The sequence below is a fragment of the Vespa mandarinia genome, chromosome 7, assembly GCF_050613455.1.
Source record: "Vespa mandarinia isolate Hongniang chromosome 7, ASM5061345v1, whole genome shotgun sequence".
In the NCBI taxonomy this organism is placed as follows: Eukaryota; Metazoa; Arthropoda; class Insecta; order Hymenoptera; family Vespidae; genus Vespa; species Vespa mandarinia.
The window spans coordinates 5,580,001-5,585,000 of record NC_140816.1 but is presented as its reverse complement, the minus strand read 5'-3'; the positions used below and the strand labels follow the sequence as shown (position 1 = coordinate 5,585,000).

Here is a 5,000-nt window from a genome sequence, read left to right as displayed (position 1 = left end):
GAACAAAAGTTATATTTACTTAGATAAGGTAGTAAACAACACGTGGTTTCATTGTAGAAAGGTAAAAAGAAAAGAAAAAGAGGGAGAGAGAAAGAAAAAAAGTATCTTCTGTCTCTGACGTAACCGAAATTAATCCAAAGTTTTGATTAATGTACTTGGGTATACCTATGTATATATATATGTATGTATTTATATATATATATATATATATATAAGTATCTGAAAATTACTGCTAAACTAGAGAAATTTATTTCGTTGAAAGAAGAAAGGAAAATTATAGAGATTCATTTCCTTTGCTCTTATTCGATGAAAAGTATGATCCATGGATCAAAAAAGGAAGGAGAATTAAATAATTGACGAGTAAATTAATGAAAAAATTTTCATACGAATTATACTTTTTAATATTTTTTAAAAATCTTGTAAAATGATTCATATACCTTTGTGTTCTTATCTATTGAATTTATTATTTTCTTAAATATTTCAATATTTTTATAATGCAAATTCTACGATGGAAGACGACGAAAGAATACTTTCATATCGTATAAGAAATCGCTAGTATTAAAAATAGAGTTCAGAATAGAAATGGAAAATATGAAAGAGAGAGAGAGAGAGAGAGAGAGAGAGAGAAAGAGAGAGAGAGAAAGAGGAAGGGGTGCAGACGAATGAAATGTATTTTATAAAATATGACCAGTCGAGTTGCGGTATGCGAAGGAGAATAAATATTTTCCGAAATGCTGAGACTCGGAATAGAAGTGACGTGTATAGAAAGAGTTTGGAAGAATTTGGAGAGTCGAAGATTTTTAAAATTTCTAAGAGAGAGAGCAAGAAAGAGAGAGAGAGAGAGAGAGAGAGAGAGAGAGAGAGAGAGAGAGAGAGAATTTTCTTGATTTAGTGAAATACAACTCGGTGAAATACCAACATGCGATGTTTATCCCACCGACATATTTTTCTAACGACGATATTATATCGATATTATCTTGTGGAAGCATAAGACCGAAAAATATTTTCAAAAGATATGATTCAAATAGAGAAAAATTATATTTGATTGATGTCAAACGATGTGTTATCGATCCTTTTGATTATCCAATGCATTTCGAAAATGATTAGCTTTTACAGATGTTAGAAGATTAACGTTCGAAGCTTTGGCGTTATTAGAATGGTCATCGAATGACGAATTATTTCGATTAATTAACAATACGTTAAAACGTATGTCCTATCGAACCAATTTAATCAATCGATATCTATCATTTTTAATGAATAATTACTGTTACTATATATATATATATATACACACACACACACAAACACAAACACATATATACGTATACAGATTTGTTAGAAAATTATTTTCATTATAGAGTATTGACGAAATTTTAAGCTCTAATAAAATCTTCATTTTCTCTGACTAGAATCGATACGGATTATCGGTAAACTAAACTATGAGAATACTATAGAATGACGATAGGGAAACGAATGGATAGGTAGCCAAGAGAGAATATTCACTAAAGTACTCTTCTCTCTATAGTCGAAACTCTAGCGTTTACCTTCTTACACAGTCTTGTTTACTTGCCCCTTATCATTCCTGAACATATGTACATATGTACACTCGAATGTACGTAATAGTAAAATAGTACTTACGTATACATATATGTATACATATATACATACATACATACGTAACACACATACATTCATAGTTTAGTTGATCAAATAGATTTGCATACGTTCGATGATCAAAGAAGATAAAATGGAAGAAGAAAAAAGGAACGAATAAAAAAGAAAAAACAAAAAAAAGAAAAACAAAAAAAAAAGATAGAAAAAAAAGAAAAGAGGAGAAAAAGAATAGGAAAATGAAGGAGAAGAAATGGAAAAGAAAGAAATGAATTGTGGAAGATACAAAAATTCGTAAGAACCTTAACGAATAATAAATCTTTTCCCAGGTTATACCCTTTTTATCTCGCGTTGACGTATAGGCTGGACATGTCCAAGCCGAGCCGAGTCGAAACATCGAAACTATCGTTTATGCTGTCCATACAATTTCTTTTTTTTAGGTTTATAGGGCTGTACGACACCAAAAACGATTTTTTCATCGTTCGCATCGTCGCTCGTACCTTCGGCTAGTCATTTAAGCTCGGGTCACCAAAAACATTCTCTTCGATGTCCGGCTCATCTATCGTGTAGATTTATGTGTTCAGCTTACCACGGCCGTTGTTTCCGGCGTTGCTTTTATTCTCTTCGTCTCTCTCTCTCTCTCTCTCTCTCACTCTCCCCTCTACACTCATATTCCTTTTTTTTTTTTGGTTCTCTCACCCCTCACGATTTTCCTATTCGGGTCAGCGAATATGCGTTTTCCGGAGCGACGGAAATCTAAGTAACAGGATCGCCCGATAACCTCTAAGGCGAGTGTATATTTTGATTATTGCCATCATAACAACCACGTTCACGTTTCGATTTATTGTTTATCGAAAATAAACGTTACGTTTATCATTGACATTCGTATTATACGCTCGCTCGACGAATGTATTACGATGTCGTCACGCGAACGTTATATTTCTTTCATTATTTAAAAAAAAAAAAAAAAAAAAAAAAAAACATTTTTCAATTCACAACTTTCAACATAGAATTTTATCAAAATTGTACGTTGATTATCATTTCAAAATTGAATTTATTTTATCGATATTAATTTTAATACAAGTGACTGTATCTATTATATATTTTACCCGTGAAAAGAATTTTATGAATGTTATAAAAGTTTCATCTTCATAGTAAATAATATATAATTCGTATATTAAAAAGTTGAAATGTATCTATGAAAGAAAAGAAAGAAAAGAAGAAAAAGAAAAAGAAAAAGAAAAAAATTCGATATAAACAGTTAATAACATTTATCGTAATATCCATTGAATATTCTATTAACTATTGAAACACGTATATTGATTGGAAGATCGTTCAGTAATAGATTATCGAGAAAGGGACATTATAAACGTCGAGATTTAGATGGATTTAATTTTAGGGTTTGCTCTCTTTCTCTCTCTCTCTCTCTTGCAATTAGTCGTCGAAACGCGTTAAACGTTTCTTTCTGATAATTCGTTTTCGATTTACAAGGAGAATCAACTTCATCAGGAATATTATCAAAAGCCGACAATGATCTCCTTTATTCGTTTCTCCTTTCCAATGGTGTTTGACATTATGGCTCAATGAGTTCGTTAACGAATGATAAAAGAAACGTAAGAAAATAATCTAACTAACCTATTCCTTTAATATAATTTAGATTGCAATATGGATTATATCATAATATACAGTGTGTATATTATTTAGTTTATAATATGTATATTATAAATAAATAATCAATTTATTAATTATGCGCGACATGTTATGGGAAATGAAGTTATGAAAGTAAATGTTTATCTTAATTTTATAACGGTATAATTAACAAGGTATAAATCCTATAGTTAGAACGGAAGAGAGAAAAAAAAGAGAGAGAGAGAGAGAGAGAAAGAAAGAATTTTCACGTATAAGAGAATTATATTTAGCGTGAATGAAAAGCAAAATACAAAGAGTATATAAATATAAGCACACATATTATAGCACTCCAACGGTAACAATGGAAAACGTAATTAATTAACTAGAAATAACGGACAATACGGATGACGTACAAACGTATGAAAACAACGGGTTGATGGGGTGTATAATTATAAAGTAGAAAGTAACACAGAGCGAATTAGAAAATTGAAGAGAGATGGATGAATAGATCGATAGATAGATAGATAGATAGATAGATAGATAGATAGATAGATATGTAGATTTTTTTGATGGATTTAACTTTCTTTTTCATGATCGAATGTACGAGTGAAAAGTAATCACAAATAAAAATGAGAGAAAAGTAAAAAGAAGAAGAAGAAGAAGAAGAAGAAGAAGAAGAAGAAGAAGAAGATGGGATGTGAGCCAAATGTCAAATAATTTTTGACGAAAAGAAAAAAAATCGTTTTTTCTCTTTTAGATTCTTGCTCTTTGTTTTTTGTTTTTCTATTGAACAACGAAAGACTAGTGGCATCATCTGAAAAGAAATAGATAGTGAATAGTTTCAATGAAGCGAGTAGATAAACCTTAATCCTAAAGGAAGAAACCAAGAAGCGATGATGATAGTGATTGAGTAGTTTCAAAACTATAGCCAACTGAAAAGAGTTCTTTTATCGTGAAAGATATGGTCGAGGTAAGAAAAAAAAAAAAAAAAAAAAAAAAAAGAAAAAAGAAAAAAGAAAAGTTAAAAAAAAGAAAAGAAAAAACAAAAAGTACTCCACGTTATACTCGCCGTAATATACATTCGTTAGCTTATTCTTTTTTTTTTCTTCATTTTTTTCTTTTTTTTTTTTTTTTTTTTTTTTTTTTCTTTCGAATATTTTCCCATAGAAGAATCAACATTTTTCAATCTCGTAATTGTAAACCACTAATGATTTTCTAATGCAATGAACGAACGATTAAATATCTCATCGAAGTGTATTCCTTCTTAACAATTTTTTTTTATCTTCTTTATCTTCGTTCTTCCACGGCTCTCGTTTGAAATTTCACTCTTCGTAGTTTCTTTTATATTTCTTTTTTTTTTTTTTTTTCTAATTAAAAAATTGTGTCCTCAAAATTTTCCTTTTCGTTCTATTTTCTTCTTGGCTTTTTTTTCTTTTCTTTCGTTTTTTTCTTTTTTTTTCTTTTTCATATAATTCCACGTTCCAGCTACCTTCTATCTGACAAAACGTTAACAGTTTGAAAGTGGAAACGTTAAGGGTATTAACTTTGGTAGCAAAAGCAAGGAAATTAGCTGTTACCTCTCGTCCTTTTCTCTTGATTTTATGTTAATATCCTAACGTAGGATGACGTCGACGTGCATCTAGATCGTTAATAATGGGATCACGAAACGATAAATTCGTTCGAAGTCAAAGGAGAAAATATTGAAAGGGACAAATTGATAAAGCCGTCGTTGCTTGTTTTCCTTTTTATTATTCTGTAAG

General features: G+C 30.1%; 1 protein-coding gene across 3 annotated transcripts in view; it reads right to left on the bottom strand.

The window, feature by feature from the left end:
• The window catches only part of 5-HT1 (serotonin receptor), a 134,299-nt gene that overhangs the window by 20,703 nt on the left and 108,596 nt on the right, over positions 1–5,000 (bottom strand). The window lies entirely within an intron of this gene.